The sequence below is a fragment of the Nomascus leucogenys genome, chromosome 8 (genome assembly GCF_006542625.1).
Source record: "Nomascus leucogenys isolate Asia chromosome 8, Asia_NLE_v1, whole genome shotgun sequence".
Classification (NCBI taxonomy): Eukaryota; Metazoa; Chordata; class Mammalia; order Primates; family Hylobatidae; genus Nomascus; species Nomascus leucogenys.
Window position 1 is genome coordinate 92,589,603 of NC_044388.1, and position 22,715 is coordinate 92,612,317.

Here is a 22,715-nt window from a genome sequence, read left to right on the forward strand (position 1 = left end):
TGTGCCTATATCTGCTCTGCCCACTGTCTTTTCCTCCAGCACCCCCTACAACACAAACACACATCACTCATAACCCATGGATCCCACCTCTCAGCACCTCCATCCTCACTGCCATCATTCTAGTTTAGTCTTCATTTCTCCCAAAAACACTATAGTTCAATAAGGCTAGAAAAGACAGTATGAGAGGGTAAGAAATCAAGCTGGAGAGTGTGGGAGCAGGACCTTTTAGTCTCAGATTCTCAGGAAATAGGAAGGGCTGTGAATAATTGTAGGGGAGGTAGAGAAAAGGAGGATGCTATTTAGCCAAGTTTGTAGCTCTATCCATAATGATATGTCCAAAAGATTCTGAAGTAGCCTGCCACATATACATATACATATGCATATACATATATACATATACATATACATATATATACATATGCATATACATATATACATATACATATATATACATATACATATATATACACATATACATATACTTGATTGCAATAATTTTCAGATAAACCAAAGGCATCCATGAAGACTTTGCTTCCTTCTTCTAGTAGCTCACAGAGACCAAAGTTGGCGCACAGCACTCTCCTAACACCAAAGACTCTACAATCCTTCTTCCTGGGATGTGTGAAAGCACAGAGAGGTGAGTAAGGTGTTTTCTTAGTTAACTTCCTTCCCATGCCTCATATCTGTTACGTAGAAAGGGCATATCACTGGGAAAATAATGTGTTTTGCTCATTTTGTTTACTTTCTTTGAGAAAATTGGTGTCAGAGTTAAGGGGGATAAGTGTTTTTCACACTCTTTTATTTAAACATAGAACTATTTATTCCTAATAAAATCTCATGAGAAAACTCAACAGGTAAAGGTAAAACATTCTGCTAGTAGCAGGAACTTAGTAGGCTCAAGCTCTTATCCACTAGAATTTGCCTCTCTCAGTGATTCCTGGGGTGCCTCAAAGTATGCCTACAGTCTAATAACATCATTTTGGAAACTGCTGATCTAGTCCACACACATTATTTTGAAAGGAGAGAAGGGGAGACTTATCAGAGCTCATGTATCAAGTCACAGTGGAACTGGGATTCGAACCCTTGATTCCTGACTCTCCTCCCAGTACTCCACCAGCTAGATGACTCTGCTATGTGTTCTGAGGTGAAAAGCCCAACTCAGGAGTCAAAGCAAAAATAAAGATCCCAAGGCCTGGTGCCCTAAAACTTGGCATCACCAGGGATGAGGTTTGGGGCCAGACACTCTGATCTAAGCTGCATGGGCACAGTCAGTGGGCATGCACAACCTCTGCAGGGCAGTCAAGGGCTTTTCTTGGGATTTTATGGTTTACAGTGGAAATCCATGAAATTATTAGTGTCATGAAGAGAATGGGAAAGGTTGCAGCGAGGTTGGCTAGCAGGACTGAAGGTGAAAAGACTCACTACAGAGAAAGTTCAGGCAGCATCAGACGATGAGGCCAGGTAAGACAGAGAATTGAAGGCTTCCCCTGGCTGGGTATCTTAAAAGATGTCTGAGTTAGGCTTAGGCAAAACCTCCTCCTTAAAAGCAGTTCCTCCTTCCTCCCCTTTCTTCTTCTTTTTTTAATGGTTTGCTGGTTTGAGGAAGATTCTGTGTATCTGCAGACGTGCCAGGGAAGAAGCCAGAAAGTCTACCTTTGACTCTAAAACAAGAATGGTCGATAATCACTCTGACCTCACTTCATTTTAGTTTCCAAATTAAAAATAATAAAAAGGTGCAACTTTAGATGTTTATAGCATTCACCTCTAAAGGGCCCTAGGGGAGGGAGGGAAGTCCAGAGAGTACTGGCCCAGTGGTCACTGCTTGTTTTCCTTAACTTTTCTCTTCTGAACTTCAACTTCCCTTCCTCTGTTACGTCACTGTTATCCTCGGCAGATATTTTCTGAACAGAAACAATGTGTCCAGGACAGTGTTAGGCTTTGCAATGGAACAGAAAACAAATGTGAGAAAAATGTTCCACTCTCAAAATGTTTATAAGCATGTAGCTCTGAGATGTAGCAGAAAGTGCACTGGCTTGGGGATCAGGAAGACTTAGCCCAAGTCGAACTTTTACCTTCCTAGGCTGGCGTGGTGGACAAATCACTTCAGCTGGGCCTCCACTTTTCCACACATGAGGTAGGGACCACAGCACCTACCTAGCACACCTAGCCACATTGCCAGTACTCAACAAAAGTTATAGCCTGTTTTCCCTCTCTTAGAAAGTCTGGGAAAGTCAAATTTGGGGTGAACCTGTCTTTTACTTTCTGACCTTAGGCAAAAATTGAAGTTTTAGAAAACTTCTATGGAAGGACAAGATATCAGCCTCCAAAGGGTCTTCTATTAGCTATGGGTGGATGCATCTAAAGGTGTAAGTTGCTCAATGAGCATTGAACAAATGAACGAATGAATCAGTGTATGAATAAATGAATAAATGAACAAGCTACCCACAGTCAAAGTTCAACATGCCTGTGACTTATTTACTTTTTAGTTTTTATAATTTAGCACGGATTACCTAATCACTTTATCACTATAGTAGTTACTTTAGTTCACTTAACTCTCATGTCCTTCTTATGTATGATGGAAAAATATGCAGTGGTAGATAGAATGCTGAAAATGTATTATCTCTATTAATGAAACCACAGAGACAGAGTGTTGCCGTGAAAAATATGTATAATATTTTTCTCAAGAAAATCCTTACCTATGAGACCCTATACATGGAAGGTGAATTGTTTCCTTCAAAGAGGCAACTTGGTGGGTGTTAAGAAGGCAGGGAGGACCCACTTTGGGATCTGGTGTCAAGAGTCTAGTCCTATCATTGCCACAGGTTTGCTGTGATCAGAAGGCGGTCCTTTCCATAGTAAAAATCATTCTATTGTGTTACATGGTATTTACGAAAGTGTGGAACACGTCAGAATCAAATCATTTAATGCAAAGGAAGCCTCCCACACTTTCTAATTTTCTTATAGTGCTTCAAATTAAGTCATGAAGGATGGCTTGTTTTAGTGCTAATATGTCCTTGACACCTCTGTAACATTCGCCAGCCTCCCTTTTTTAAAAGGGAGAGAACAAGGCTGTGGCTCAGAACATTCCAGAGGCAGCAGTATCTGTCTAGAATTTTATAATATTCTTTTGTTTTCACTGTATTGATTTTTAGAGTTATCTTCTATTTATGGCATGTAATCCTGGTTTTCCATTTACCGGTAGTGTTATATATTTCCATTTTGAAATCATTGATTTCAACCAAAAATAAAAAAAGAAAGAAGAAAAGAAAGAAATGAGTCAATTTCAAGAAAAACACATTAAGTTAATAATATCCCAGGTATGGCAAAATTGTGAAGGTGATGCTCAGATGAGATGCAGGAGACACTGTGCTTGTTGATTTTCCAGGGTCTTTCGAGGAGGGAAACTGTGAGATTATCTGTGCACCACAAGCCCTGAAACTGCCAGCCAGAACATTCTAATGGAGATCAAATGAACTTCAGTTTTCATGATAGTTTCTGGGAAAATTAGTTTGTATAAAGTGATACCCAGATATTCATGAGCAACTATTATCTTTAATTGGTGCTTGTAAGAGAGAAAAAACAGGTCTATAGAGACTCTGAAAAGGCTAAAGTGCCCTTTAACTTTAGAGGCCACAGAAAACAGCCCACACTGCCCAGAGGCCACCCCAGCAAGAGGCTGAGGCCCTGTGTGTTCTTCAAACTCCCCCAGTCTGCGCCTCTCTGCTCCCTGGCCAAGAAGAGAGACAAGGCCAGCTGCACAGGCCGGCCCACTTTCACGCTGCTGAGATCTCTGAGCCAAAGTGAGCTAGGGGCCCGGATTTAGGCCTCTTCCCCTGCTCTGTCCCCACTCTCAGTTTGAAATAAAGCAGAGCAGGAGGGTGAAACCAGGACAACCCTAAACTGCAGATAATGGGTTTAAGTGAATGGGAATGGGCTTTCCTCTCCCGACTCTGTGCAGTCCACCTCCCCACCCCGTCCCCACCCCAGGCCATCAGAGCTCACAGAAGACCTCTGGCTGAAGCTGACCTCCGGGAAAGCTATTGGATAGTGCTCTGAAGTCACTGACAGAAAGGAGGATATCCCAGCTCTGGAGAAGGAAGGAAAGGATGATGGATTTTTCCATGGATTTAACATTCACTGAACAATAAATGGGGTCAGCTGAATTAAAAAAAAAACAAAACCACACACACACACAACCCTGCATCTGACAGCTGAGTGACAAGAGCTGTTGGCTATGGACTGAGGAGAGGCCTCGGGGTGCAGAGGTGCAGAGAGGGAGAGATAATTATTCAGGATAATTAGCATCTTGGGTTAGGGGCTGCTACTTCTGGGATGCACATGTGTGAGTATACTGACCCATCATTTGGATGCATCATCAACTCACAGCATGGCAGCACCAGACTGGGCAAAAATAATTGACATTCATCCATCCAATCCTCTATTCAACAGCACTGCATTCAACACCTACCATGTGCATGGCTCTGTGCTATGTACTGAGCATACAGTGGAGAATAGTTCAGACACTGTCCCTGCCCTCTATGTACTTCATCTTCCAGCAGGAAAGATAAAAAATATGAATAAATAATTGGAATAAAGCACGAGGAGCACTCTGAGTTGAGTGCTCAAGTCCTACCTCACTTTTGGTAAAAAGCTTCCAAGAGACTGGGAAAAATTTCTTTATACTTCTCTGTCTTGAGTTTCCTCACTGGTGACAAAAGTTGGGGTGGAGGAGAGGTCCTACATCCATGGTTTTTAAGCCGTAGGGCTCTTTAAAAGTGCCCAGAGGGCTAGACATAGTAGCTCATCCCTGTCATCCCAGCCCTTTGGGAGGCTGAGGTGAGAGGATTGCTTGAGACCAGGAGTTTGAGACCAGCCTGGGCAACATAGCCAGACTCCACTTTATTTTTTGTAAATAGTTAAATAAAATAAAAGTCCCCAGAGGCTGTTGAGAAGGAGGCTTCAACCAGATCTCTAAGCCACCTGTTTTTATTTTGTTTCATACATTGGGATTTTCTAAAATTGCGTTTGAACAAATAGTTCTGCTGAAATAGAGAGAGAGAAAGTGAAAGGAGGTTGACAATGACTCAATTCTATGATAACCAATATTCCTTCTAGCTCTAGCTAAGACTGTAGTGACCCTAATGTCCCTAAGTTTAACCCCATAACTCTTTTATAAGCATATATAAATCTATGACCAGACCCACATATTGAAGTAATTTTCTACCCACTTTATCCATTTGTTTTTCTGTAAACACCTAGAAACCTGAAGTCATTAGTATATACGTACACACACATATATGTGTACATTATATTATTTATGTAGAATACATACATACAGAAAAATGTAGATGGAGAAATATGTTATTATGTTTACTACTGGGTTTAACTAAGTGTTGTTAAATTCCATGACATATTGGGAGGCCGAGGCATGTGGATCACGAGGTAAGGAGATCGAGACCATCCTGGCTAACATGGTGAAACCCCATCTCTACTAAAAAAAATACAAAAAAATTAGCCAGGCGTGGTGGCAGGCGCCTGTAGTCCCAGCTACTCGGGAGGCTGAGGCAGGAGAATGGCGTGAACCTGGGTGGTGGAACTTGCAGTGAGCTGATATCACGCCACTGCACTCCAACCTGGGCAACAGAGTGAGATTCCGTCTCAAAAAAATAAAGAAAGAAAAAATTCAGTGATATAGTGGTTAAAAGTACAGAATTTTGAGAGTAAATCACTACAACTTCCTAGATATGTTATTTGGGAGAACATGTTTAATTTTTCTATATCTCAGTCTCTTTTTTGTAAAATGGGAAGAGAGATGCCTAACTTTTCAGTATTCTTGAATTAAATGAAAGTGTCTAATTTTTGCAGTATTCTTGGATTAAATGAAAGTATTTATAGCACACAGCACGATATGTAGCAGGTAATAGAAGCCTATAAATAATATTTCCCTTCCCTTTTATGGCCCTTCCTAAATGCCAAGAGATGGATGGCCACAAGTTTCTTTATGTGTCCTTCTTGCTCTCAATTTAGATGGAGACATGGCTGCTTGGAAATTGTCCTTAAAGGAACCACAGGTTGGTACAGAAGTGAAAGTACTATAATTTGGAAGATCTTCAAAATAACTCTTTTGACATTGTGGCATGTATTTTCCATACCTTTTTCCTAAGTGTATATAAAGAATGTAATATCTTCTGTCTTTGAGCAAATATAAATCCTCAGGATGAAAGAGGCACAGTGATAGTACAAACAAATAAAACTTCATAACAAACAAGCAAACATAGACCTCTCACGTAGTTCTTTGGGTTTTCAACAGCTCTGAACTTGCATTTGCTTCAAGCACTGCCCATGTTCTAAGAGACTGTAATTGAATATACATTGTTCGATTTTTATTTTTTGCACTAGTCCCATTACAGAGCTATAAGCATAGAAATAGAATGACCATGTCCACCCTGTTGATCAGTCTCTTCTTTCAGCAAATGAGTACTGTGATCCCACTATGGACCATATCCTCTATCATGGGGGCTGAGATGAAGGGCAGAGTCCCTGTCCACACAGGACTCTCAGATTAATGTCAGCACACAGCCCCCATCCCATCTTGAGTCCCAAAATTCAGCTGTGATGTTGCAGACAAGCTGGAGACTTTCAGATAAGATAATACAAATAGCAGCAGTAGTAGCAGCTTCCACTTAGGAGGGCTTACTAATATGACAGAATCTATTCTAGACCCTTTACATTTTCTGTCTCTGATTATCTCTATACCTCTGCAAGACAAATATGGTCACTACTTTTTTTTTTTTTTAACTGCTCTGAAGAGAAAAAGAAAAAAAGTGATTTGCTTAAGGTAGTGCAGTCAGTGAGTGACTGAGCCAGAATTACATAACAGGGTTCCCTTTTCCTCTGGGGACCAAGAGAGCTTATGGAAGGACATGGGCCATTTCTCAGCAAGATGACACTGCACAGTCACAGGCCAATGACTTGGCATTGCTTTGGCCCAGGAAGTTCAACTCAGAGAAGCAGACCCAAGCAGCCCAGGAATTTTAGGTCTGGAAAAGTCATGTTTCCTCAGAGATGCTTGCTTTGCTCAAGCCAAGGGTTCTGACAGGGCTGTACTCTCAGACCATTCAGCTCAACCTCAATCTTTAGTACCTACCAGACACAAAGTTCGCCTATCTTGATACAGTGAGACACAGAAGAAAGAGCCAGGGCTTGAGTTTGTCTGAGCCTCAGTTTCCTCAGATGTAAAAAGGATATGAGAATATACCCTTCTACACAAGACTGATCTGATAACAAAAGAAATTATCTAAATGGCCTGGCACATGGTAGATACTTAAGAAATGCTCATTCTCATTCATTTAATATTTATTGAGTGTCTACTATGAGCCAGTCACTCTTGTTGGTGCTTAGAACATACCAGTCAGCAAAACATGCAACAGATTGTTGCCTTTATGCAGGTTACATTCAAGGGTAGGGAAGCAGTTCTTACCCGACTCTACCTTATGTGCTTCCTTGCCAGGCAATGACAAAGAAGTTTGCCTCCTGGTGAGGTCTACACCCTGTGGGGCTGGAGGAGATCTCCCCTCCTCTTCCATATGTGTTAAATGTTGCCATCAGAAAGACCCTTGGAAACTCCACTCTGGAGCATTTGTTACACTGTAAATCCCTTGCCCTAACCTTATTCCCTCCCACAAACCAATTTAGAGAGCTGAGACCTTGGAAATCTCATCAGACCAGATGGATGAGAAAATCATCTAGGGAGAGGAAATTCAACAAACATATGCTGAATACATCTCTATGCAGAGTCCTATCCTTCTGGTGCTGAGAAACAGGCTGAAGCACATACATAGTTTCTTTCACAACTTATTTAGAAGATAATTCTTTTCTGAATTAAATTACGATCTATGGTCTTTTCTCTTTACTCTCACTTAGTGTGTTTGTGTATGTACGTGTCTAACTGCAGAAGTAGGAAGTATGATGATGGGGATGTTGTCTGCGAATCCAATGAGAATGTTACAAAATATATGGTGAAGGCACTGCAGTGCCTTTCTAAAAATCCAAAAAGAAATTCTGAATCCTGATCACATCTAATACCAAGGACTTTGGATAAGGACCTTTAGTACTAATATCCTTATTTTGCCTGGGAAGCTGAGCTTCAAGGAACCTAAGGAACTTGTCCAAAGTTACACAGCTAATAAGTAACAGAATTGGGATTTGAGCCTGGGAAGTTTGACTTAAGAACCTGTATTTGTGGCCTTTATATTATTCTGCCTTCTTATTCCTTGAACTATTAATATGAGCCGGGTGCATTTTCTTCTTCTTCTTTCTTCTTAGTTTATTCTTCACAGCACTCTAAAAGGCACTTACTATTATTGTCGCTATTTTATTGATAAAGAAACAATTGTACAAAGCAATGCTTTTAAGGTCTTGCTGGTTAATAAGTAGCAGTATTGGGATTTGAACCCAGGATGGTCTGGCTGTAATTCTCTTATTTGTAACTATTGTACTATACTGCCACAGGCCAGTGAGGTCCCAAGTGGGCTGCAGTTAACATTGTAAATGTTAATTGTGTAGTTAACAATGTGTAAATGTGACTTACACATTTCTTTGGCTTATATACATTGCTTCTCTTGCCTCCTTGCAATTCATTCTCCACATAACAGCCCAGTGGTATTTGTAAAGTAAAATCTCATTACATCACTAATTCACTAGCTCCTTCACTCATTCCATAAGCCTTCATGCCAGGCACTTTTCTGGTAACTGTGGAGGCAGTGATTAATAAAATAGTCTTACCCCTTATGGAGCATCAAGCCAGCCAGTGCCCAGATTTCCATTATATTTAGAATAAATCCAAAAACCTTAACATTAGACCCAGTGGATCTGGACTTCCCTATCCTTCCTCCCTCTTCTTCTTGTTCTTCCCCTCTCTCTCTCCTCCCTTCATAGTAACCTTCAATAAGTTTGTCTATCAGTCCATCATTCCAGCTTCCCTCCAGCCTCAAGTCTTTAGCACAAGTGAGCTCTTTCTTCTGGATGGTTCTTCCTTATACATTCATTAGTTTTATAATTCAATTGATGTGTTTGTCTCCTACTAGACTGCAAGTGCCATGTGGTCAGAGCTATGCCTTATCTTTTTGACATATGTGTCTTTAACCTCTAGCAAAATGTCTCTGGGACCTGGGAGGCATTCAATAGGTATTTTTTGAATAGTTGAAGGCATGAACATTGTTAGGTGCACAGAATTTAAGTATTAATATTTGGGTCTGGAAGGGAGGCGGAGAGGGAAAATAGAAAACTTCTTAGAAAAAGTTAAAGTTATTTAAACTACACATCACGACTGGTATTTGGCAAAGCAGCCAGGAAAGTTTCCACAAGAACAAAGAAAAATGTACATGTGTTGTTATGCTAGGATGGGGTGGACACAGAGATATCTAGATGAACTCTGGGTAGTTTATAAAGATGAAGCTGAGAGAGGGTGTAGGGAAAATAAGGCTGGAGGACTAATATGTTGAGAACCAATGCTTTAAGAGAGAGAGTGTGTGTCCCTGCTTCAAACTCATCCCATGAGCACAGATCGCCCAAACACTCACACCCAGGTTCCCTCTTGCCTAATATCCTCTAATCTAGTATGCATCGTGATGCATTTGGTCATCTTCTTATGTCTGTCTCCCTTGCTATGCTAGAAAGTTCTTGTGAACAATGGCTAGAACTTAATCATCTTAGCCTCCTCAATGCCTTGACTGAAAAGGGCCCTTGGTAGAAGTTCAATAAATCTTCATTAATTTAAATGAAATTCAAGTAGAATAAAATATATTGAAGTAAAATCAGTTATATTTTTCTCATCTCTCCACTGTACCAGTTATCATCTTCCACTTCCTAAAGTTTGGCTGGATCATCAGGTGCCAGGTTGAGAAAAGTCATTCCAAATCAACACAAAGGAATTACACAAATTTACACAAAGGAGACAAAGTAGACTACCAAAGAGAAAAACAGAAACAGAGAATGACTTTGAGAAAGACACAAATAAAATGAGATGGAGAAAACAAGAGTCTCCTTGTCAAAATCTGAAGGAGCCTGTTGGCGTCTCCCACAGCCCCAGGGAGCAAAGATAAAGATCCCATCCCTAGGAGTATCGAGCTGCATCTATTACATACCACAACTAATTTAATTGTTACAGCATGAACTGACCTGCCAAACTTTTATTGTTGAGACTACCTGAGAAGATAGCTATGGAGAGTAAGAAGAAAAGCCATGTCCTTGTCCTCCATTGGCCTGGGACATAGGTGTCCCCTTTTCATTCCCTTGACTTCCTCTCAATTCACACAATTAGGATTCTTCATATTCCTTTAGGAATTCCCTACTGGCCAGGAAAATGTTAAAATATTGGGTAATTTCTTCTTCCTGAGAAGCCCTTTTCTCAGGAAGGAGGTAGAAATCAAAACCAGGGTGGCTGCCTCGGGCGATGAAGCCAGAGTGACAGAGGTTGGCTAAGGTTAAACCAAAGAACAGTCCAGAAAATAGGAGAATCCCAACAAATTTTCAGTCAGTATTTCCCAAAGTGGGTTCCTGAAAATTTTTCCTTTAGAAAAAGCATGATAGTCAAGCACATTTAGGAAACTTTCCTTAACAATTCCCCTCTCTTTGAAATTCACAAGCCCTTTTGACATATTAAAGATTGTGAAAAGTCATTGAATAAAGAAACCTGTTTACATTTGATTAACCAACATTTTTCCAAACTAACTAGTCCCAGAACTGTTTTTATATTCTACGGCTCATATATTAGCATTCCACTGGACTAATGTTCTCCTGTGTGGACTTTGGAGATCAGGTTAAGGAGAGGTGAGCATAACCTTGACAAGTTAAAGCATGCTTCTCGGGCTGGGCACGGTGGCTCACGTCTGCAATCCCAGCACTTTGGGAGGCCTAGGTGGGTGGATCACCTGAGGTCAGGAGTTCAAGACCAGCCTGGCCAACATGGCTAAACCCCATCTCTACTAAGAAAAAAATACAAAAATTAGCAGCGTGCCTGTAATCCCAGTTACTCAGGAGGCTAAGGCAGAAAAATTGCTTGAACCTGGGAGGCAGAAGTTGCAGTGAGCCAAGATCATGCCATTGCACTGCAGCCTGGGTGAGAGAGCGAGTGACTGCCTCATTTAAAAAAAAAAAAAAAAAAAAGAATGCTTCTTGGAGAAAGCAAAGGTTATGTGTGACTTTGAAAAATGAAGGATGAAGAGGCACTGATTAAGCTGAATACAGAGGGAAGGTTCAGAAAGCTCACGTGTTCATTTAATACTGCATTTAATAAATATTCATTCAGTGCCTACTCTGAGCCGGAAAGTATGCTTGGTCTTAAAGACACGGAGGTGACCAAGAGAGGCATAAGCCTTGCCCTCACGGAACTTGCATTCTGCAGGAGAACAGATGTAAGCAGACCATCGCAGAGTAATTTTTCTATCTGGTATGACAAAAGAGAAGGAGGGTCTAAAGATTAGTTAAGAATTCTCACGGCTGGGTGCCGTGGCTCACACCTGTAATCCCAGCACTTTGGGAGGCCGAGGTGGGCAGATCACGAGGTCAGGAGATAGAGACCATTCTGGCTAACATGGTGAAATCCCATCTCTACTAAAAATACAGAAAATTAGCCAGGCACGGGGGTGGGTGCCTGTAGTCCCAGCTACTGAGGAGGCTGAGGCAGGAGAATGGTGTGAACCCGGGAGATGGAGTTTGCAGTGAGCCAAGATCGTGCCACTGCACTCCAGCCTGGGCGATAGAGCGAGACTCCGTCTCAAAAAAAAAAAAAAAAAAAAAAAAAACTCTCCCAACAGAATAGCAAGGAAAGAATTTGCAATAGAGAGAACCACATGAACAATGATCTCTTTGTCATCCTCAAACACATGAGACACGCTTCCATCTCAAGGTCTTGCACTTGCTCTTCCCTCTACCTGAGACGCTCTTCGTTCAGGTCTCTCATCTCCTTCCGATCTTTGCTCCAACATTGCCCTTTTCTGACTTACTTATTTAAAACTAGACAGCCCTTTCCCTCATCTAGCATAGCTGTCTTTTTTTTTCTGCTTTTCTTTTTCTTCTGTATCAATTATCAACATCTGATAAAATATTTATTTTGTATTTTTTTCCTTTTCCTGTCTCCCTTTCCTTCTAGAATCATCTTTTAGAGCTGAGTGAATGGTGCCTCTGGATTGCATCTGCAACCTCATGTTCCAGAATGTTGGCTCCATGAAGGCAAGGAGTTTTGTCTCTTTGGTTAACTGCTGATACCAGTGCCTGGTACATAGTAAGAACTCAATAGATATTTGTCGAGTAACTGAATTGGTAAGCAGATAAAAAGCATGGGAGATTTTAAGGACAAAGAAGAGAGGTAGAGGACAAGCATTTATATACCATAAACTCTTTGCAAAGCATATGGATTACAGAACCAGTTTAAGATTGATATTATGTCTATTTTACAGTTGAGTAAGTGGAAGCTCAGAACGGTAAAATGACTAACCCAGTGCCACACATCAAATAAGTAGAGAAGTCCAGAATTGAACCTAAACCTGATTCAAATAGTTAAAATGACATAGGCCTGATTAACTTTTAGTGACCTCAGGTGGCTCTTTGGGTCTTGCTCTTCCATGTTAATGCACTTCTCCCCTAAACTAAACATGTAGCTTTCTGAGGTGGCCCAAAATTCATGGAACTGATTGCCTCCCGGTCATGGGATTGATAAATAATGGCAAAGCAACCCTTGGGGCTGGAGATGACTCAGCAGACCAGAGCTGGAAAAAGAGCCCATCTCTCCCCACCCTAAACATCTCATTCACTCTCTAATGTCAGGCACCTTGCTACCCCCATGCTGGGACAGTTAATAGCTCACCCAATAAACGGGCGTGTAACAAAGTCTACTGCAAGGCCATCATTACTTGCAGTACCAAGTAATAATACTTGCATCAACTTTGGCTGATCTCTGTGCTGGCCACATGATTAATTCCAACTGGTTGTTGTCCCCTGCCTGGGTCATTCAGAAATCCTTCACTTCTTGGCTGATAGTCTACAGATTCCCAGTGCTTGTGAAAGGATTCAAGAGTTTTCTTCCTCCCTCCCATTTTTCTTTCCTTCCTTTGTTACTTCATTTATTTATTTTTTCATAGTCATATATAGATCTAGTCATTCATTCATTCATGGATTCATTTATTCATTAATTAATTTACTCAAATATTTCTATGATATTAATTTATAATCTGTATTCATTCATAAATGCATACACAGATTCAGTTTCTTAATCAAATCAGGTATTATAAGGGGTATGACGAGAGTTATCTGATCTTGGAGAAATCACTTAACTTCTCTAAGCGTCATTGTCCAATTGAAGGAGGTAGACTTAGAGTACAAACCTAAGCCAGCTAGAACCAAAGGCCTCATCCAACTCAATAACTCCTTGAGTTTAAGATGTGTAAGACACAACACTGCCTTACAATATTTTCTAGTCTATAACTTTTTGGACAGTGATTCATATATTTTCCCTCCCAACCTAGTATACACATGCATGTATATATGACTGAAATGCAAGCTTTACGAAAAAATCCTTAGGCTTGCCACACACATACACATACACACACACACATATGCCGCATACTAAGGAGATTAACAAGTAAACAGATACATTCAGGATAACGTATGTATAATACATTCAGGATAATGTTTTTAAGACACTGTCTCCCTCTCTCTCTCTCTCTCTCTACATATATATATATATATATATATGTATATGTATATGTATATTTATTTATTTATTTATTTATTTTGAGACAGTGTCTCGCTTCATCACCCAGGCTGGAGTGCAGTGGTGTGATATCGGCTCACTGCAACCTCCAGTCACACCCTTCCCTCCAGCTGCTCACCCATTCCCACCCTGGACCCCAGGCTCAAGTGATTTTCCCACCTCAGCCTCAGTCTCCTGAGTAACTGGGACCATGGGCACACACCACCACATGGCCCGGCTATTTTTTGTTTGTATTTTTAGCAGAGACAGGGTCTCGCCATGTTGTCCAGGCTGGTCTTGAACTCCTGGACTCAAGAGATCCACCTGCCTCGGCCTCCTAAAGGGCTGGGATTATAGGCATGAGCCACCACACTCAGCCTACATCCTATTTTCATTTTTTAAATGTTGGCTCCAATCCAGTAAGTTGACTTCACAACCTACTAATGGATTATGACCTGAAGTTAGAAAACTATGGTGTAGAAGATCTAGAGAGAGACCTTCGATTACAAGTACATATAACACAAGCTGGATACTGTGATACTGTTTTAGACTCTTCACTCATCATCTTCCACATCCAACAGCCTTCTACGTGTGTAAGCTCTGTCTCTTACATAGCCCTCCAGTCCATCCTCCAAACTGCAGCCAGTGATCATTCTAAAATATGCCTTTGATGGAAAGTCTGCAATAGTCTTCACTTGTCTACATTCTAAAAGAAAAAAAAATACATGCATCTAATTCCTTAGCCTTGTCTGGCCTTGATTTGTCCTCCTGGGTCATTTCTCACTAATTCTGCTTTTGTATCTCATGTTGAATCAATGTTGAGTCATGCACAAGTCCTTGAATCTTTCATGCTCTTTCATATGTTGGGCCTTTGCTTTTGAAGATTTTTCTGCCTGGAATTCCCATTTCACCCAATACTGGGCTCATTCCAGGATCAACTCAATCCTTTATTTTTCTATGTAGCCTTTACTGACAGCCTCCTTAGCCATCATCCCCTTACTTTTCACATTATCCTGAATATATCTGTTTACTTGTTAATCTCCACTGTATGGAGCCCATAAGGTCCAGAACTTTATTAATGGAAATTTCTCCATCCCCAGGACTCAGAACAGTGTTTCACCTAGGTTGGGTGCTTAGAAAGTATTTCTAAAGGTATATGTCGTTATCTGGATCAACAGGATTTGATGTGTCAATACCTGCAGCAACCACAATGATTCACCATGCGGAAATCCAATGGCAGGGGGCTTAACTAATCAAGAGCCCTAGTCTGAGTACTCTGAATTTTAACCCTGCATCTGCACTGAGGCCACACTTCCTGCAGGCTGTTCCTAGCCAACGACTGGGCATAGCAGGGATACTAAGGCAAGCCCATTCTGGGAGATACAGGAATCCTCCTCAGATGGCAGACTGTCTTGAGGATTCCCTTAGGCTGGGCAGCAGCCTGGGATGCTTCTGCACAGCCTTCCTTCCCACTCTCCTTCACTCAGGGTCAGACTCCCCCCAACCTGATGGCTCCCATCCAGCCTTCACAGCAAACTCCCATCTTCTCTCACATAGGCCTTTCCCTTAATACAATCCTTTGATGTTTTATCCCATCTCAGCATCTGCTTCTCAGAGGATCCAAGCTAACACACTATCCTCAATGTACATATGAAGGAACCAAGGCTGAGAGAGGTCATGTGACTTGTGAACAATTGATAAGACTGAGGTTCAGTTGAGTGCTGGTAAATGTTTAACAACTTGGCTTTCTGTAGGAAGACAGGAAAAGTGCTGATTCATAGCACTGGCTGATTTCCAACATACAAATACTTCCACCCTGGCCAATTTCACACTACCACTGTGATTTCACTGAACGTGGACTTGGGAAGGTATGTGTGCAGTTGTCCTCAGCAGCCAGACAAGCTGGCTGTAGTGCATCTCTGTGAGGCTGCAAGCCTAGGCGTCTGTCTCTCTGGGTGGCACCCTTGACAGCTCTCCCCAGTTCTTCCCCACTGAGTGCTCTTCTCAGTTGGTGGGGAGGGGTGCCAACAGCCTATTCTGGGAAGTCTCTGTCCAGTCAGTGGGCTGGAAACCTTGTGGACATGCGGCTTCTCCCTGGGTTCAGGGGGTGGATAGGGGCTCTCATGTCCCTAAAAATGTAGGCTCTGCCAGACGGGGAATAGTCACAGGAGGCTTGTGACATCAAAATGGCCTTGGAGGACCCTTCTGGCTGTAGCATGGAAGATGGATTGAAGGAGTGAAGGCAGAAGACAGCAAGACCAGTAAGAGGTGGTTTAAACAAGAAACATAGTGTGTGGGAATTATTTCACGAAGAAGATGAAGGAGGGTTGGCAGGCAGAAGGCAGGACAGACCATACTACTAGTTATTGAAACTGTACTGCCTGCCAGGCTGTATGCTAGGCACTTTCTCATTTTACACCCCTCTCCCAAATGTCAAGGTAAGAATTATTATCCCTGCATCCCAGATATGAAAACCAAGCCTCAGAGAGACTGTGCCTTTAATAATAACCATAACGAAACAGGTAGCAAAAATAGTAGCTAACATTCACTGAGCCTCTACTGTATACATGAATATTATTATTACCTCACTGTAAAGATGCGATTAAACAGCTAACAAATGGTGGAGCTGAAACTGTAATTCAGGTACTTAGTCTCTCGGTAAAGGCCTAAGTATTCTGCTCTAGATGTCATTAATAATTCAGATGAAGCCCCCAGATGTGGGATACACTCTTTCATTTCTCCTTCTCACCAGGATGTTAGAAAATGTATAATTCAAAAAAATTAAGAAATGATTCTGAGATCCATTTAGCAGATAGAAAACCTAAGGTGTCCTTCCTACTGGGACAAGGATGCTCTGCATTTCAGTTCAATACTGTACTAGTGGACTAGCTTATAGTGAGCTCATCACATGGAAAGAGTTTTGGGTATTTTCTTTAATTTTTTAATTTTAATTTTTATCTTTTTTTTAGGAGATGTTAAGTTGATGAAAGACCAAGAAAAGCGAGGGAGAAAACTCAATATATTTGAGAACAAAGGCAGCCATTAACCTTTCCATCTTGAGAATCGAATCTGTAGCCAAAATCTCAGCAGACAGAGCTACATAATGCCAGATAAATCTTCTTGCTGAATGAGAGACCCATCCTACCAGCACAAACAACATTTGAACACTCTAGCCCCCAGCCTTACCAGGCTGCCCTCCATTCTCTACACACAGAGTCTTTGTGGGGACACTCCAGGCCAGTTATTTCACCATCCTGAGTCTGGTCCCTGAGGCCCAGGGACAAATATTCAGTTCAGGTTTGAATTGAGGAAAGATACTACTACCTTGATGGGGGATCAGGACCATAGGACCAAATTGAACCAGGCAAGACTGAAGGGGCCAAGGGATAGAGGATCCCCTTCCCAAAGGAGCCAACTGAAAGGCAACAATTGGGTGGCCTGTTAGAGAGGAAAGAAGCTTAGGACAAGGAGAATGCCACTTTCTAGTATTACAAAAATATTCCCTAGGCAAAATGAGGCCTTTTTTTACTCTGACACTATTTTTTTTTTTTTTAAACCAACTCTGAAAGAAAAATGATAAGGTCAAGGTTGGTCCAGGGAACAGTAGGTAGGGAAGCAGATGAGAGGTTCAGAGCTCTGGAGTGTGAGCAAGATACTCTTCTTCTAGGCACCTGAGTTATCTTCTTTCTAAATCGGGGCTAAATGTCCCTTTCCATGTTTCCTGAGTAGTCAGGGAAGCAACAAACCAGTCATTAGGAATTAGAACCAAGAATCAGATGGGCCTGGTTTGCATGCCAATGGTGTCACTGGCTAGCCGTGCAAGCCACTGCAAGTCTCAGAGTTTTGGTTTGCTTGTGTGTGAAAATGACAAATACAGTGCCGGCCTAACAGAAGCATGGTGAACATCTGATGATGCAATATGTGCAAAGTGCTTAACGTAGTTCCTGGCACAATATTAAGTACTTCATAAATGTTTGCTGTTATGATTATCAATCAAAACACAGCAGTAATAAATTAAGGCATGTTATTAGACCTTAGCTTTCCTACCAATAAAGAACTAGGCAATATCAACTGTTCCTTCCAGCTCTGCTGTTTATCTGAAAATTCACAACAGACACTCAGTGATACAGAAAAGAAATGTGTGCTCCAGACCATGTGAACTGCAGAAGAGAATTTGGTTCTCTTCAGCTTCAATTCACATTTGGGTTCATGAGTTTTGCTGCCTTCCTTCTTTTGTCTACATATTGACACCTAGGAAAACTCATGATGCCAGAGATCCCTGACACCTGGCTCACATGGTAGGCTGCATGATGATGGAGCCGAGAGCTGAACCGCCCAAGGACAGAGGGCCTTAGCAGGAACTTTGGGAATCAGCATATTGATACCTAAGTGGAGACCTCTTTCCAGACCCAGAAACTGGAGCACGCAAGGCCTTGGGGAAATGAACAGCAAGTTCACAGCCCAAGGTTTCTCTGACTGGTTGGAGAGTCTAATGTATTCCATCATGCCATCTAATTCACAGTCTCCTTGCTTTGACTGTCTGTCTCCTGCTTCTGGTGGCTCTTGCTCAAGATGTGAAAAGTCATTAGAGATGCTTATTACCATGGAGTGGAAAAGTCAGGGGGCTTTGAAGCAGATTACTCAGTTCGAATCTGGGCTCCCTAACTTTGCTGTTTTGAGCAGGTGGTTTCACGTTTCTAGCCTTGCTTTCTTTATCTGAAGCATGAAGCTGATAATTTCTACTTTCCAAAGTTGTTTTATGAGCTTTAACTGAGATAACTGATATACAGTGCCCAGCACAGTTCGTGTAGTGGGTTTTCAATTAATGTTCATTCTGTCCCTTCTTTCCTTATCAATATAAAAATAACCAAATCCTATATATTTACTTAACCCTTTATCTCTTATTGTATAAGTTTCAAATTTTATATCTCTATCACCTATTATTCTATAGGTTTTAACATGAGGGCTTTTAGTCTCATTTCTTTTTTTTTTTTTTTTTTTTTTTTTTTTTGAGACAGAGTCTCACTCTGTCACCCCAGCTCCAGGCTGGAGTGCAGTGGCATCATCTCGGCTCACTGCAAGCTCCACCTCCCAGGTTCACGCCTTTCTCCTGCCTCAGCCTCTCGAGTAGCTGGGACTACAGGCATCCGCCACCATGCCTGGCTAATTTTTTTTGTATTTTTAGTACAGACGAGGTTTCACCATGTTAGCCAGGATGGTCTTGATCTCCTGACGTTATGATCCGCCCGCCTCGGCCTCCCAAAGTGCTGGGATTACAGGCATGAGCCACCGTGCCCGGCTGAGTCTCTTATTTCTATATCCCAGCACCCTGCATTGATCTGGGCCAGGATGGTTGCTTGAGAAAGTTTGCTGATCTGAATCTGTTTCACTCAAAATCCTGTGATTCCAAGTAAGTTTTATTTGTTTAGTTACATAATAAGCAACCTTTGCTGAATCCTGTACCATGCTGACCTGTCCTGTCTTTTCTGGCAGAACAAGCTCTGTTAGGATCACTCACATGTTCTCCTTTTATTTTTTAAAAAGATATATTTTTAAAAGGAAGAAGGAGATACATCCTGGGAGTTTTGGTAATTGTTTCTTTGCAACATTTGCTACCTAGAGAAAGTCAGATATGAACAGTAAGACACTCACAGGTCAGGATTAAATGAGATGGGGAAGATTGGAGCTGATCTCCCTGGAGATGAAATGGAAGCTGCAAGGACTCAAATATGATTCGGTGCCACTGCCCCAGATGAGACTGAGGCACAACCCCTGGCCCCACGCTGGTGGCTTCCTCTCCCTGGGGCACCATCAGCTCCTACTGTAGCCATCAAGTCTATGTGGTTTCCCCAAGGGAGCCACCTGAAACCAGCTTGTTCTTTGCTATCATGACGGAGGCAGAGAGGGGAAAGACACCAAGCTGAGCACTCGATCTGGACTCCAGCCCTCCTTCCCTGGGTCTTCTCACGTTTCTTCTATTCTGTCTCTTTTTCCATCTTTCACAACCCTTTCTCTTCTTCTCTTTTCTCTTTTAGAAATATTTACCGAATTACAAGTGCTTTTGATCCATGTGGAGTTACATCCATATGGTGAGTGTTGAGTGTTTGGTGTGTGCTATGCAGTGGGGGCTATATGAGTGGATGCCATCTAATGTGTCTCTGTGTCTGTTTGTGCTGGGTGGATCCACGTGGCACATGGTGTGTATATCTTTACAGTATGCCTGTGGGAAGGTGGCTATGTTTACGCATCTGTGTGCCTGTGCTGTTTATCTATGATACGCCTCTTGAGGCATCTGTCATGTGTTGAGTACAAGCTGTGTGTTGTCTGTGCGTGGCATGCTATCCCCATGGTGTGTGACTTTGTATGTGTTGTGGATTTACTGTATGTGTCTGTGTGCTTCCTGTGTGTCTTTGTTATCTGCCTTTCATTGACTGCACATAGCTTGAATGTCCCCGTTGGGTGATGTGCTCACATGTATGTTTATATGTGTTGGTGTCTGTGTGTTGCCTTTGTTTTTGTTTAGCTAGCTGAGATGACTGCATTGTGTATACCTGTATGGAATGGATTGCATTCATTTGTAAGTCTGCACCCTATATGACTTCTCTAAATTCCCTGGCTGCATGCTGTGTCTGTGCGGGGTATGTTGCATTTGTTGTTTGTAGGTACAACTACATATTCTGTTTGTTTCCCTGTGTCTCTGCTTCTGTGAAATGTGTCTGTGTGTTTTCCCTGCCAGCTCCTCCTCCCCTTTGGGTGCCCCAGCCTCTCTCCCTGCCTTCTCCTCCCCAGGCTGTGACCACTCTCAGCTGACACCTCTGCTGCTCTGGCAACCCAAGAACAGCCTGGAGAAAGGTCAGCTGGCCGCCTTCCCCCGGGGCCTGCCTGGATCCTTGGACCCCAGTGTTGCATGGTATGGGAGCGCCCTCTGTTGGCTGTATGGGCCATGAACACCACTGGAAACAGACTTCCTCTTTCCCTTGCTGCTCACCCCGGAGACTTCTAGCCTTCTTAATAAGGGACTTCAGGAGAGGAATGGGTAGGGTCCCCTATAATTTGCCATTCAAAGCGCGATGTTTTGGAGAATGAAAGAGGGTGTGAATAGGTGCACTGAGATACTGAGTATTCGGCAGATGCATCTTGAGCAGATGGTGAGGAAGGCTTCCCTGACCACCTACTTGGGTCTCAGCCCCATGGGCATAAGCCAACAAAATATGTGCTAGCCCTCACTGGTGAAATTTATGTTTGAGGAAGTCAGAATCTCAAATCTATGCTTACCCAATGACTTCATGCTTTCCCTTGGGAATAATTTCCCAAGACCCCAATTTCCCCTTTGCAACAGGGACCCAAGGTGGAGACCCAAGGGTTCCAGTTCCAGAAAGAGGGAGGACTGAAATGTTTCTAGGGGATTTAACAGAAAGAGGTCAAAGGCACTCTTGTGAGAAGAAAGGGAATAGTTATAGAGGCACCCAGGACTTGTAATGCCCCAGGTGTGTGACTCTGACAGCCTCAACAGGAAGAGAAAGGTGCTGTGTGCACACATGTGGGTGCCTGCACACACACACACACACACACACACACACACACACACACACACACACAATCAGGAGGCAGAACATCCAACAGCCTGCATGGCTAATATCGTGGGTTTTGAGAATATACACATTTACTATTTCTTGCATTATAGAAGAAACACAACCAAAGGCACCATTTTATGCAAAAACATGAGTTTTCATTGTATTCCTTGTGCTGGTGATTAAAGAAGAGACTCTGATAAGCAATGGCTATTCTTTAACTCAGGATGACGGCTCCAGGTGAACCAAAGGACCACTTGGCCAAATTGGTCGAAAGTGTGTTCTTCAGAACATTACCTCCCATGAGACATTAATAGTTATTACAAGGTGTGGCCAAATAAATTTCAAAAATACAGGATTAAATAAAGTTAAACAGATTTTTTTCTCATGGGATATCTCAGAGCCTTTAATATGAAAATGTCTTATGAATTTCTAAGAAAGGAGGAGACTGCACTCAGCATCTCACAAAAGATATGAATAACGGATTTTTTTTCCAGAATGTTATGGAAGAAAATTCTAAATTTACACATGGGCAAAGCAAGACCCCAAGTAGCATAATTCAGTTATTATTCAATAACCATTTACTACAAGAATCATGTTTTTTGTTTGTTTGCTTTTGCTTTTGTGTGTTTGTTTTAGTTAATCTCTTTGGATCTTGTACTAACCTACATAGGTAGGTACTATGTTATCATGTTAAATGACAGATGAGAAAAGAGACTCAGAGAAGTGAAGTGGTTTGTCCCAAGTTATGGCATTGGTCAGTGACAGCAACACTCAATACCAGGCACCTCTATAAACCATATACAACTTCCACTTTGCCAACTCCTGTGAGTATGACTTTATAGAAAGTATAAAATGTGGCAGTTGTCCCCAAAGCCATACGTTGTACTTAGAATTGTTTTTAAAATCATATAAAAAAGAGAAACATGGTACTAAAAAATGTGGACAAGAAGTGGCATTGTACATCCAAGGTGAGAGGACTGAGTGAGACCTGGGAGAATCGGGGAAAACTTCTCAGGGGAAGTGAATTTTAGCTATGCTTTGAAGGATAGAGGAAGCTTAGTTAGATCAAAGGTCAGCAACTTTTAAATGTGAAGTAGCTGGTAGTAAATATTTTCTGCCTTGTGAGCCACACAGTCTCTGTTGCAAGTGCTTGATATTGCCATGTAATGTGAAAGCAGCCATAGATAATATGTAAATAAAAGGACATGGCTGTGTTCCAATAAAACTTTATCTACAAAACAGACAGCCAGCCCATGGGTCCTAACTTGCCAAGGCTTAAGTAAGAAGGAAAAGGGTAGGAAATGAGGCCTTTTTGGGCTACAAGAATCACTTTTTAAAAGATAGTGAGCAGTATACTCAAAGGCCAGTGCCAGGCCCCAGGCCTGCTCATA

At 41.9% G+C, this 22,715-nt stretch overlaps 1 protein-coding gene and 1 long non-coding RNA gene across 6 annotated transcripts in view; one reads left to right on the plus strand and one right to left on the minus strand.

The window, feature by feature from the left end:
* ASTN2 (astrotactin 2) overlaps positions 1–22,715 on the minus strand; it is a 1,014,740-nt gene that overhangs the window by 131,418 nt on the left and 860,607 nt on the right. The window lies entirely within an intron of this gene.
* On the plus strand, positions 502–18,686 carry LOC105740251. The gene is made up of 4 exons (XR_004031415.1): positions 502–637; positions 6,028–6,071; positions 12,152–12,276; positions 16,720–18,686. It is a non-coding gene; the product is annotated as an uncharacterized LOC105740251 (long non-coding RNA).